Here is a 14,486-nt window from a genome sequence, read left to right as displayed (position 1 = left end):
ACCATACTCGCCAGAGTTGGCTCCTCCAGACTTCGCCCTCTTCCTAAAGACGAAGCTCAAAGGTCACAGTGTTGACACTATTGCAGAAAACCAGATCGAATCACAGAAGGTGCTTGACACGCTTTGAAAAGAAGACTTCCGGGACACGTTCCAGAATTGACAGGAACACTGGGGGCGCTATATTGCTGTGCAAGGGGACTATTTTGAAGGTGATAGTGTGTACACATGGGTACTTAAAGTACTTTCTTGTACTTTCTTGTGGAGTATTCTCAAGAGAAATAGCGAAGCCACCAAACAGGACTTCTGGATGTATCTCAGCAATGACTTGAAGCACTTACACAAAATTCAGTAGGCATCTTCAGGACATTTACCTGGGGCTTGGCAACAGATTTTGTGTCAGTGCTACTTTCTGGTCAAAACAATGACATGCTAAAAATACATACATCTCACTGCTATTTTTTGCTGAATAGTCTCCAGATTCGGCTTGCATCCTCCTGACACCTTTGCAAAGAAATGTTACCAAAGAAATTTTGATATTTATAGATGTTCTTCTGTGAAAGTGAATCTCAGTAGTCTATAAAAATGATCTTCAGGACTACGTGCTGAATTTACCCAGAAGTTTTCATGAGCAGAACAATTTAACTTTTTTTGAAGAAGAAGAAGAATCAGCTCAATTCACAGTTGCTTTCTCCTGTAATTCCCTGGAGTATGTTTATGTGAACAGAGTGTATTTTCTGTGGACCATTTTAGATTTGAGTAAAATTGGTGCTACTCCTCCTGAAATTATGTCCAATCAAAACTAGATTCAGGATATATCCAGACATCAGGCTTGTTCATCAGGTTTTAAGATTTACAAATGGTTTGCCAAGAACACCATACAGGTGGTTTAGCCACAAGGGTGCTAGTAAAGTCAGGTACTGATGTATGTGATGTAGCGTCTGGCACAGATCATTTAGATTTCATGTCCCAGGCATTCCTTTTAACCTATGACATCTTCACCTCAATCAAAAGTTGAAACTTTTATTGGGGGTGATATATCGTTAAAGTGTCACACTCCCCCTTTCAAAGACACGAAACAGGACAAGACCCTGAACTCTTGTTGGGTTCACAAAAACCCCCTAATCCTAAAACACACACCCACACACAACTGGCTCCAGAAAGTCTGGATCCTACCACAAGACGAGATAACCCCATGCAGGTTCTCTGTTTGACCGCATAGAGACCTCAACCATAAAACACCCACACATACACATGCACACACACACACACACACACACACACACTGATACAATAAAGCATTCCTTTTTCAAATTAAACAAAATGAATAAGATGCTCCACATCCCACGACATTAACCTATACTTGTATGTATCTCCTTTATTGTTTATAGTTGTACGCTAAAGATCCTATTAACGTAACTCTATTAATGTGTCTCTTCTATTAAGGCTTAATTGACTTAAAATTATCTGTTCTTTACTTTCCTGACAAGGGTGCATTTCATTTGATCAGAATACGACATTGTACTAACATCCGTTATACATTAATTACTGGTCCCAGCACGTTAATGTATACCTGTTCTAATGCTGTATGTCCTTTTAAGGCCTGATGTCAGAATTGATACAAAATTATCTGCACTTCACTTTCCTAATGAAAGTGCATTTTGTTTGTGTTTTCATTTCTTTTTCAGAACATAATGTCGTAGTAACATTAGTTACACTTTGACTACTGATCTATGTATGTAATGTACCGCTGCCGTTATGAAGTCAATCCTCTTGTGTTTAGTTTCCAAATGACCACAAAATGATCTGAAACTTACTTTTCAAACAATGGTACATTTTATTGGATCACGAAAGTCACCATACCGTCTTAATACACTTCAGATAAAACTTTAAAGTTCTATAGTCCAAACCATGCCCACAAACACATGAAACAAAGGGAAGTTTTTCCCTCCAAAATCTCAACCCTTAGTATTGGCCGTTCCCCCAAAGATGGGTGGAGTTCGAGACCTTCAAAATGTCAAAACACCACCAATCGTTGGTCAGACGTACGAAACAGCTTGGAAACGACTCCCTCTTCCTTCAAGATCTTCCGGCAAGCTTCACTTCCAAGAACAACCACTGCTCTGATTTTCAGGAGAACCTGGAAGAACATCTGACCCCACCCTAACTGGCTCTCCAAAGATTTTTTTGCCGCATCTGGACTCTTGTGCAACAAACCAATGCAAGTAACCGTTTCCTTTACCAACGAATTTAGATGCGTATTTTAAGTCTTAGTGAATCTTAAGGTGAATTTAAATTCCTGTGACGATTTCCCAGTTAGGGTGTGCTTAATTTTGAAGCTTAAACATTTCCATCCCTCCTTTTTTCCATTCTCTCTTTCTTCTTTTTCCTTTCTCTTCCTCTTTTCCTAGTTTTAACCTTTGTTAATTTTATTTTTGTTTTCTTTATTTCTTTGTTTGTTCCTGTAGCTAGTTCTATGTGTGTTTGTCTCATTTATTAAACGCTGTATTTTTCTCAAGTGATCGTCTCTGAGTACGTTCGCAAATGCAAAGTTCCTGCTACATCCGGTCTGAACTACATGCTCTTTTAATTTAATTTACGGTATAAAGTAAAGGGGGGGTTACGTCTTTCTTGGCCAGGGAGATACCTCTTTTATAGAATTAATATAAAATTATACTGTCTGTTTGGCGGACGAACAGACAAATAAGTGTAATGTTAATTCCATTACCGTCAATTCAACTTAAATATTTATAATTACTATAAATATTTACCTTTCTTTGCGAGCTAAATTCGCTACAGTGAGGTGAGCTGAGGAGGCTCCTAGGGTGCAGTCGGCATTCACATTCATCTATGTTCCATATAGTTGGAGCTTTATAGCAGAAGATCTTCCATGTTGTCCATGGGTTTGGATTTATGCACAGTGGTATTGTAATGCTAGAACAGGTTTGGTTCAAGTGAAGGAAATTCTAGTGCATCCTGTGACATCTTGTGTATCTCAGTTGTGTGTCTCCAGTATTTTTGTCTATAAAGGGTATATAGTAAGCAGGAGCAAAAGCTGAAGTACGAAGGTATGCGTGAGACAAGTACAAGTGAAACCAATTACAAAAAAGGTTTTCCTTCATCTTGACCTGCCAATGTGTTGGTTTTTTTTGTGCTGACACGAGGAACTCTTGCTGCAAATTGTTTCCATTGCGCTGAAACGTATTATTTAAAAGCAAGTCATGCAGAAATTACATACAAATAAAGCAGTAAAATCTGTTTTAGAGCACAATCAAAGGAACTTCTCCAGGCTAGACGTATCTGCACACACACACACACACACACACACATTCACAGGTTATTATCTAAACTCAGGAGTTGGGTCAATATTGAGTTATGTGAGGCGTTAATATTCAGTCTGATATGAGCGATATGAATGTATCAGGACTTCATAATTGCACTGGGGTCTTACACAAGCTTTTAATAAACACTGTCGGATCTGAGAGAACGTAGCAGATGTTTGTGAAGCGACAGTAAGCGCATTAGAAGGGAAGCTAGTCATGGCGGGAGGGGGAAAGTTTTTTAACACCGCTTGACTTTTTATTATAAGACAGTAGGAATGTGTGTGTGTTAACAGGAAGTGCTTCATTAGTTCCACAGTCGTGATAATAGTAACGCTAATGATTACAGGATTTGGGTTTATTTCCCTGCACACCATAATGCATTCCACACATGTACACACACACACACACACACACACAGCTTCCATATCGCCTTGTACTTTTGGCAACTTTACAACCAAATTCTCGAAAAAAATGCGGAAAAAGTTTTTTCGACTCGACGCTGTCAAAGTTTTTTCCAAGTTTTCCTCTTGTTATAGGATCTTCAGGAGCTGCCAGAAAAAGCATGATGAGGCAATGACAAAGCTCACGAGTAGGAGAGGACGGAATGAGGGAATTGATGAAATGAGACATAAGAGAGACAAATGAGGTGGGGGTAGGATCTTCTCACCTAAGCTGAGAGACACTCCGGTGTCTTGAAATAAACATGAGGATTACGATGGTGACGGACTCATATACACAAAAAATATAAACGAAAGAACACCTGACATTAAGTTGGAGGCACGCAATTTGCTTCGGACGTCTTTGGATGCTGTAGCATACATTTTTTCTCCATTTGAACTAAGAGACCCAAATCTGCTCCAGCATGACAAACCCCTGTGCACAAAACCAGCTCCAAAAAGATCTGCTTTCCATTGGATGAAGTGGAAGATTTCTTGCTGTTGAGCTCAGAATGCTGACTGCACCCCAGGCCTCCTCACCTCACCCACATCAGCACCTGACTTTACCTGAATGAGTCTCCACAAACCTCCACAAAATCTACTGGAAATCTTCTCAGAAGAGTGGGGGGATTATTATAACAGCAGATGTGAAATGGGATGTTAAAAAAGAAGCACAGCAATTTTATGCTTAGGTGTCCACAAATAACGAGAGCAGCGGGTCTCTTTAGCACTCGGCAGTGTGTTTACTCTTGCACAGTCACGCTCTTCTCATCCTCCTCCTCCTCCTCCTGTGTGACATCAAATCAACGAGTGGATGATAATCATTTAAACATTGTCCCCCTCATCATCATCATCATCATTATTATAACTATCACAATGCTCCTGAGAGCATTGGAGCCATAATTCACCCTCGTACAGTATGGAAATGTGCAGCGTCTCAGGGTTTGGAATGTCTGTCTGTCTGCTTATGTGTGTATGAAATGTGTGAAACTTGTGTAACCCCCAGCACTTCCCTTTTCTCCTGCAGATACACTCAATTGGCTTGCTGCCCAGGAGAATTCTGATTATTTGCGGTCAAGTCTACAGACCACGGAAAGAGCCTTTCAGAGGGAAGCAGGATTTTCAGGTGAGGATGATCGCAAACGGCTGGAAGGGAAACGGGGTCAGGGGTGGAAGTGGATGGGGAAATATTAAAGGGGTGAGGTGGGGGTGGGGAGGAGATGGTGGTAGGTGTGTGTGTGTGTGTGTGTGTGTGTGTGTGTGTGTGTGTGTGTATACATATACTGTTGTGAAACGTCATATTCACATAGCAGCAGTGGTGCTGCGAGAACGAGCTTGAGAAACAGTTTAGCGAGGAGAAATCGATCTACATAGGAAATATTGGTCACAAATTGTTGGTCACTTTCTGAATAATAAAACTATAGCACATGTACTAATAATTATATATGAGTAATCACTTTTTTACTGATGCAAATATGTTAAAAACTATGCAAATTCTTATATCCAATGCACAATTTTTTTAATCATCGCATCACATCATTAACTTAGATTTTTTTTTTTAAGCAAATCTCTGAATCATACTATATATATATATATATATATATATATATATATATATATATATATATATATATATATATATATATATATATATATATATATATTGATATTGTGGGCCTCTTGTGTCAAATACACTTTGACAAGGTCATTACAGTAGTATAAATGCTGCGTTTCCCTCAGTGCACTCTGGAGACTGTGTCTATTACACTTGCATGTATTTCATCTGACTAATATCCTGTTTTGAGGCCTTTTCCCCATGGCATTCAGTACTCGGCTGCATCAATATCAGCAGTTTCACTCAGACACCCCACATTCTGATACACACACACACACACACACACACACACACACACACACAAAATGAAATTTAGTGAGGCATTTGGTATTTTGGCTTTCTCAAATTGTAATTTGCATGAATCCCTCTGTCAGCGATCATCAAGGACAAGTAGAGTCTCTCTCTCTCACACACACACACACACACACACACACACACACGACATATTTATTAATCCCCACACCTTAGTTGAGGTGAGGTAAGAAAGAAAGAAAGAAAGAAAGAAAGAAAGAAAGAAAGAAAGAAAGACAGGAACATTTATCTTTCCATGTGGTGACATGTTCAAAGTGTTACGGTCACATGACTAACCAAAATAGACCTACAGAGAAAATAAAATGAGAACGAGACAGAAGGAGCGATTTCCTGTCAGTGACAAGTATGGAGGATATAATTTTTTAGTGTGTGTGTGTGTGTGTGTGTTTGTGTTTATGGGCGTGGTCCTCCAAAGGCACATGAAGAACAGCTGATAGATGGATGACGGTCTCGGTCTCTCCATTTTTTTCCCCGCTGTAGGGACGATCCAGAAAGCTCAGATTTGTCATGTTCTCTTTTCCCCCTCCTTCTCTCTCCACGTCTCAGTCGTCTCAGTCGTCTCAGTCTCTTTCCTGCTCAGCCTATAAGAATGCAAGTGTCTCCCCGAAGCAGGATCCAGACGCACTGCAGTTTACAACCATCTATAATTCATCGGTACAGTGACGCCTAAAACAAGCCTACCGAGATCATAGCACACGTTTTGTGTTCTGATAGATTTCTTTGATTTTTATTCCCGTCACTTCATTAGAAGTATTTGCCGGGAATAACTGAATGTCAGAACTGAGGGCTTGGCACGGATGCTGCTTTAGGTATAGCAGATGGCAGGTTGAGAAAGGAGAAGTACAAATACGAGAAGAACGTGTTAATGAAGCGTTATAGGTTCTCATACCACCTTCTAATCCCTCACCAGCAGATGCCGAGTTAAAGGTCAGCCTCTCCTCCCTACAGCGCAGAAAACTCAACACCGTGATTAATAAACCATGAGACTATAACACAGATGTCCTTAAGATATTTGCTCCTCTGGCAGATGCAGATGTGTACAGCGGTCAAGCACGAGGTTTTGTTTTGTTTTTGGGGAATGATTCCAACAACCCCAGGCAACTTCATGCACAAACTCATCTGCAATAACTCCTTTTTTTCCCCATCACTATTCATAAGTCGTGTTTTTGGGCTCCCAGGTTTCAGCAGATGTCTGGTGATGGTATTGTATAAAAAAGCCTTCGTTCAACTTTCTATGAGCGACTCGGCATAACGGAGAAACTTTCTATACACGAAACTCACAAAGAAAGCCGCGGGTTTTATTTCGACTTTCACTCGAATGCGATGTGAGATTTGGTCACACTCACCTTCAGCACTTCACCGTCTGAATAAGAGTGATATACAGTACCATAATAAAATGTTTGATAGACATAATATTCCTAACATATTGAGCCATAATAAAAGTTTTGCTTTGTGAAACGACTGACCAAGCTTCTGAAACTCCTTTTCACTGCAAACAAGTGAACGATTTGTTCCTTTTAACAAGTCTGTAATGTGACTCAGAGGAACAAGTCGTCTCAAAGAACGATTCGTTAATTCTTTTACCGGACGCATGAGAAAAGCGGCGCAAAAATATCCATAGGTTATGTACAGGATACAGAATTGAGTTGATCGCATTAGTCCTCTGGTCCGAGTTGTTTGTTCTTTCATAACATTACTGTGTCTACCGTAATTTCCGGACTATTAAGCGCACCCACATATAAGCCGCACCCACTGAATTTGACAAAGATTTTTATTTTGAAAATAAATAAGCCGCACCTGTGTATAAGCCTACACTGTCTACACTGAAACTAATGAACTTTACACAGGCTTTAATGAAAGACAGTGTCTGTTACACGGTGTAACGGGTGAAATATGTTGTGGCTCCTTTAAGAGCAGAGCAGCATTTTGGGAATAGCCTGCCGCCGCATTTTTCCGCTATTACTGCATGTGTGCAAGACTGAGGAATATGTCCTTATTATTTTTGATGCTCAAGTTTCTTTGACTAACCCGTAACGCTGTTGCCAAGAAAAATAAAAAAGCACGAGTTTTGGAAACCTGTCTGTGCTTATATGATTTCTGTTGTAACTGGAGTTAGTGAGCTCTCCCTTCACCCAGACTCAACGCGTTACAACGGCTTGTATCTAAACAGTAGCCGACCAAGAAAGTCATTGTTCACTGTCTTCCTCCTTCCTTTCACAACTATTTCTCTCGGGAGTTTATCTTTTGGTATCGTTGTGCGTTTAAAAATTAACATCGGTGGAAGTTTTTTTATCCCGCAGCTCAGAACACAGGTGAGGTGTGTTTTTCGTTTCCGTTCGGAAATTTCATTGGTCTAATGTTATGGGGTTCAGTTTTTTGGCTTGAAGTTTGTGAAACCGGGAAAAACCCAGGAAAAATCCATAAATTAGCCGCTTCGTTGTTTAAGCCACGGGGTTCAAAACGGCGGAATAAAGTAGCGGCTTATTCCGAAAAATACGGTAATTTCAGACCAAAAAAAACCACTCAATCTATTGCATTGTGTAGCATCTACGAGAGTCATTTGACAAAAGAACGAACGACTCAGACCAAAGTATTTTCATTATTGGAACTATAGTTAAAGTGTGTGTGTGTAGACGTGTTGGGGGGTCTGCGTTATTGAAAATTTAACATTTTATTTTATTTCTGATTAAAGTTTTTTTTTTTAAAGATTCTTTCAATTTGATGAACGCGATTCAAAGAACCGAGTCACTAAAATGATCCGATCTTCCCATCAATACTGCAAACATTTGCGAGTCATGTGCTGTCATGGTGCATCAGCACCATGAAAGTAGTTAAGAGTGTGAATTCTTTCGGCTATAGAGAACACAGAGAGGTTTTTGTATGTGAGTGTGTGTGAGTGTGTGTGTGATAGCTGCATTACTGCACTGCATTACCACATGACTTGAAAGCCTGATTGTGTTCACACACGAAAGGAGACTTTTATATTTACCGCGTCGCCCTTATCCAAAGCGGATTACAATTATCTCATTTATACAACTGAGCAGATGAGCGTTAGGGGCCTTGCTCGAGGGCCCAGAAGTCCAATATCTGGTGGGTTGGATTGAAAATAAGTCTATGAATAATGTGACATAAAAGCATTTGTTTAATACGCTGATTTGTAACGCATGCTAGTGCCAGAATTCTGGTATTTATATACCATACTGAAAGGGGAGCGTGATCACGAACAATGCACACGCTGTGTCTATTATATTACGTTTCCTTTGCAGAAATTCATTATAATTTGCCCGATTTTTCTTTCCTAGGAGACGAGTAAACCACGAGGTGTTTTTTCATGACACCACGTGCTGTACTCTGCTTTAAACGAGGATGAAACTATAACCAGGACTACCGCCAATAAAGTGTCAGGGTGAGAAATGAGAGAAAGTAAAAGTCGTTCCTGGAGGATAGGATGACACCAGGAGCGTGAGGGAGCACGAGGTTGGGGCAGGGGGGAGTACAGTCTACAAGGGAAGATATTAAAGTTTACTGTCACATCACGTTGAAGGATAATTCAGTTCACTCTCGCGCCCTGGCCACCCAGATTCCTGGGGAAAAAAACAGTTGACAGCTGTGTTTTACTAAGGAGAGGAATCGTCATTTACCATGAAGGTATTTAAATTTAACCAAATAAATATTTTGGCGTGCAAATAATCATACACACGTGTGTTTTAGCAGAATGCAGAGGTATTTATAAATGTACATTATAGACAAATGTATTGGGACAACGAACATTTCCTGCCATATGTGGTTCTTTTTCTGTTGAGGCACAACTTGAACTAGGAGAACCAAAACCTGTTATTGCCCCCATTCAGAAAACCAGCTCCAGCTTCAAGATGCTTTACATGTGTTGGAGTGGAAGATTTTCTTCAGTTCGCTTTAAAATATATAACCTCTAACTGACATTGTTTATTTTTATTGTGCAAATGGAAGTGGAAAAGCGTCACATACTCCCTTTAAATCTTCATCTGATACGCTTTTATATTTGCAATACTTGCTGAATGTTTATTTAAAAAAAAAAGGATTGCTTGCCTTTTTTATAAATTTCCAGGATTTATTTGAATTGTCAGTCGTTTAAACAAATACAACAGTCGCATTAAACTACATAAACAAAAGAATGTTTTCTGTATTATTAGTGAATCTTCAGAAATATTTACAATTGCATAAATACGTTTTCTCCCTTTTTTCATCCCCTTTTCCTCCCTTTCCTTTTTCTTTTTTTACCCATTTTCTCCTCTTCCACACTTTTTATCCCCTTTCCACCCCATCCTCTGCTTCCTTTCCTCTTCCATTTCTTCTTCCCTCTTCCACCCTTTCCTTTCTCTTCCACTACTTCTTCACACTTCCTTCTATTTTCCACCCATTCTTCCCTCTTCCACCCCTTCTTTCCTCTTCCTCCCTTTTATTCCCCTTCCACCTCTTCACCACCCTCCTTTTCTTTTCCACTCTTTCTGCCCTCTTCCTTCCTTTTGCTCCCCTTTCAACTCCTTCCTCACATTTCCTTCTCTTTTCCACTTCTTTGTCCATTCTTCCTCCAGTTCCTTCTTGTTTCCCCTCTTTCTTCCATTTGATCCCCTTTCTATCTATTCTTTCCTCACTTTCACTTCTCTCTACCACCACTTCCTTCCCTTTTCCACCTCTTCTTCCCTCCCTTTCTCAAGCCCCTTTCTCTTTTCCCTTTATCCCTTCCTCCCTATCCCCTTCTTTCATTCTCCCTTCCTCCCTTCTCTTCTCCATCCCTTCTTCCTCTCTTCCTCCCCATTTCCCTCCTTCCATTCCTACCTCCCTTTTCCTTCTTTTTCCACCCCTTCCTACTGTTCCTTCTCTTTTCTACCCGTCTTCCCTCTTCCTCTCCTTTTCTTCCCTTCTCCTTTTCTTCTCTTCTTTCCTCTTCCTCCCTTCTCTAGCCATTTTAACCCTATCATATCTTCATCTCTTTCAATTCTCTTTTCCAACCCTTTGTCCCTTCTTTCACTTCTTCCTTCCCCTGCCTTAACTTTTCCATCTATTCTTCCTCTCTTCTTCCCCACATTGCACTCCTACCTCCCTTCTTTATTCCACCTTTTGCCTGTTCCTCTCCTTTACTCTCCATTTTACTTCCTCCCATTCTCTTCTGTTTTCTATCCCTTTGTCCATTTTTCCTTCCTTTTATTCCCTCTTCCACCCTTTCCTCACCCTCCCTTTATCCTTACCCTTTCCCACCTCTTTATCCCCATTTCCTTAACTTTTCCTCACTCTTTCATCTCCTTCCCTCCTCTTTTGCACCCCCTTCCACTCGCTTACTTCCTTTTTCCTCCCAGTTTCCTAGTTTTTCTCCTTTGTCGTATGCACTGATGATTCACTAAATTCCGATGTAGCTTTAATTAGTGGCCCAGGAATAACAGTGATCCAATTCCATTTTTTTGTTTTGTTAGAATTCCTTATATACTTTTTTTCTTCAGGACGCATGTTGTATTTGCATTAGCATAACAACCTTCAGATGCTAATAGTACCCGTGTCTGCTAGTTTACCTCCTACATGACAGACTCTCTCTCTCTCTCTCTCTCTCTCTCTCTCTCTCTCTGTCTCGTTATCTTGCTCTCTCACATGTACACGTTTTTTTTACACACTTCTATCCACCGTAGAGCAATAATTATGCATTCACTGCAGTTGGTTGAGATGCGGCTAATCACATTAGCAAATCCTGTGGCTACAGGATTTAGGAAGAAGTGTAGCGACTTTACTAATGAGTCTCAAAGAACATATATAGATGATGGTACACAACACTGCCTCCTCTACTCTCTCTCTCTCTCTCTCTCTCTCACTCCCTCTCTCTCTCTCTCTCTCTCTCTCTCTCTCATTCACTCTTGACTCTGATTGTCCTTTATTATGTCTGTGTAGTAAAAAAATACTATAAATGTTAAAAAGGAAACTATTTTAGAAACCTTTAACACTGTAAACCTCCTGCCTTGGCAATACATTAATTAATTAATCATTAAATAAACATCCCCCGATGTATCGGAATAGCTGTAAATGTGAATGTGATAAAGTTGAAAACAATTGTTCGAGTCACTTCAGGAGGTCTGAGATGGATCTCTCACCAGATGTTTTAAAGAGTGTAAGTGCATTAATCTTCTCAAGCTACATTTAATCAAGACTTTCTTTTAGTTATTGTAAAACACACACACACACACACACACTCACCAATATGTGCTTCTTCCCCAAACTGTTAACACAAAGTTTAAGGCACACAAATGTATAGAATGTCTTTGTATGCTATAGCAATACAGTTTTACTATAACTAAGAGCCCCAAACAGTGTTCCAGCATAGCAATGCTCCATTACACAAAGCTGGGTTCTTCAAAATACGCTGTATGGTTGGAGGTTGGAGTAGAAGAACTCAAGTGTCCTGCACATAACTTTGACCTTCTTAAACCCGCTGAACACAGACTGAACCCCAGACCTCCTCTTCAACACCAGTACCTGATCTATGAAATGCTCTTGTAGCAAAATAAATGAATGAATGAATGAATGAATGGATGGATGAAATCTGTCATTTACATTTACATTTAGTAGCCACCCTTATCCGGATCAGCCAAAATTTGTAACGAGACGTTCACCAGGCACATATGAGTCTTTTGGACAGGATTGCACATACTTTTATTGATATGGACAGTACCACTTGCTGCAATCTTTGCAAGTGAAGATACACCATATGGGTCTCCTACTTCAATGTTTGTTGACACCTGAGCATAAGATTGGTGTTTCTTTAAAAATATCTCATTCCACATTTAGGCTTCATTTGCTGTTTTAATCAGCTCCACTAGATTTTGTGGAGATTCATCAGTATCTAACACCATTGTAGCTTGCTACAATGGTGTTAGATACTGATGTAGGTGAGAAGGTGAAAAGGCCTGGGGAGTAGAGAGCGTTCACATTCATCCCTATAGGGTTGGAGCTCCATAGCAGGAGATCTTCCATGTTTTTCAAACCGTGGAAAGCAGATCTTCATGGAGCCGGCTTTGTGCACAAGGGGATTGTCATGCTGGAACAGGTTTGGGTCTCCTATCATCCAATAACATCTGATACAATTGTGTTTGGAGAGGAATTACATGAGGGTAGGAAAGTCAGGTGTCGGAATATTTAGAATCTCATTATGAGATAAACGTGTTACAAGTAAAAAGACACGTGAGGAAACGTGTTTTAGTTAATTTAATATCGTTGGCCAGTTATTTTCTAGAACTCTTTGAGAACGACAAAATGTTAAATTGTTGTAAATGAAATAAATTAAATTACAAATATCATCTAACTGTTTTAACACATTCAATTGTGCCTAAAATTAAGATTTTTTTTTTTTTTTTTTTGCTAAGATCTTTTTATTTAAAAATGTTTTTATTCTCTCAAAAAATCTTTAAAAATGACTTTTTTGGGGTAATTTACTTGAGGCATCTGGGTGGTTTATCACTTAATGTTGTAGCAGTGCAACATCTGACACATTTGCATATTGAAAGTGGTTTTTTTTTTTGTATGTTAGTTTAGTTAACTTGAAGAGTTCCAGCACAGGAATCTTTTTTCTTTGTGAAGAGATGAAATTACAAACGTCGCTAGATTTAAATAATAGAACATTGTTTTGCTCAAGTTGGATGATATGTAGTACATATTTAAGTGTTTTTGAAAACATGCGCAAGGCTTGTGCGGTTTTATGATATTTGATCGGACTTCTCCAGACACATAAAACATTTTCTGCAAACGCTGTCGTAAGTCACGCCGTGACACGAGGGAACGGTATTTCTATATATCAGTGTATTTAAAAATGCATTACTAGGTTAATATGTGAGCTCGTGTACGTTTGATTTGTGCGTATGTGATGTAACATAATGGCTTCTTTATCCAGATTTTTATACATTTTCGATCAAAAGTATTGGGACACCTGTCTCTTCCACCCATATGTGGTTCTTTCCCAAACTGTTGGAGGCACACAATTGTCTGTAGATGCAGAAGCAGGAAATGTCCCCTTTACTTGATCTAGGAGACCCAAACCTGTTCCAGCATGACAATACTGGGGTCATTCAGAGAGATAACGGGGTCAGTTTAAAGCTCTGTTATATAAAATGATATTTTATTCATACAAATCTCATACAATGGAAATATAAATTGTATCAGAAGGTTAAATTATATCTGGCATAAACATGTTTCACTCGCATGATGCACAGATTCTCAAATAATAACATTTGCAGGTAAAAAAACCCCCACCAAACAGATGAAGTAACAGTAAATAGATAGTGAGTCTGGCATGGAATTGCCCCGGTGTATTTTTTCTCTCTTCAGCTCCAGTTTGTGCTCGTTTTCTCCCTCCAGTGAGGCTCAACACAGCTTTAGGGATTGCTGTGAAGTTAAACAGAAAGTCAGTCAGGTTTGTTTGTCACTTGTTTCTTTCACTGCCACATAACTACAGCCTGTTTTCCCAGCATGCTCTATTTGCTCAGGGCTGCTCCAGCTCCTAGCAGGTAGCCATTAATATTTCAGAACAGGGTTGTTCGGGTTCAGTGGGAACGTCATTAAAGGGAGAGGGGAACAAGGTGCTAAATGTAAAAAATAAATAAATAAATAATGGTCAGTGGTCCGCTAACGCCGTAAAGCCCACAACGGCCTCGGAGTTGATGCGTGATAAAAAGCAAGTAAATTCTAAAGTCTCTAATGTTGAGCATTAGCGATATTAGGGGTACACGTGTTAGCTTGCAAATAACGTTTTAAAAGCGGGAATGGAAGCATGCGGGTTTAGAAAGT

General features: G+C 39.6%; 1 protein-coding gene across 1 annotated transcript in view; it reads left to right on the top strand.

Annotated features, from left to right (window-relative positions):
* Positions 1–14,486, top strand: part of chrm2a (cholinergic receptor, muscarinic 2a) — a 103,215-nt gene that overhangs the window by 40,201 nt on the left and 48,528 nt on the right. The window contains exon 2 of the mRNA XM_046859602.1: positions 4,785–4,883. The gene's annotated coding sequence lies outside the window, so the exon portion shown is untranslated. The remainder of the gene's footprint in view (positions 1–4,784; positions 4,884–14,486) is intronic.

This window comes from Silurus meridionalis, chromosome 10 (genome assembly GCF_014805685.1).
Source record: "Silurus meridionalis isolate SWU-2019-XX chromosome 10, ASM1480568v1, whole genome shotgun sequence".
In the NCBI taxonomy this organism is placed as follows: domain Eukaryota; kingdom Metazoa; phylum Chordata; class Actinopteri; order Siluriformes; family Siluridae; genus Silurus; species Silurus meridionalis.
The sequence above is the reverse complement of the archived record's forward strand: the minus strand, read 5'-3'. Positions and strand labels throughout refer to the sequence as shown.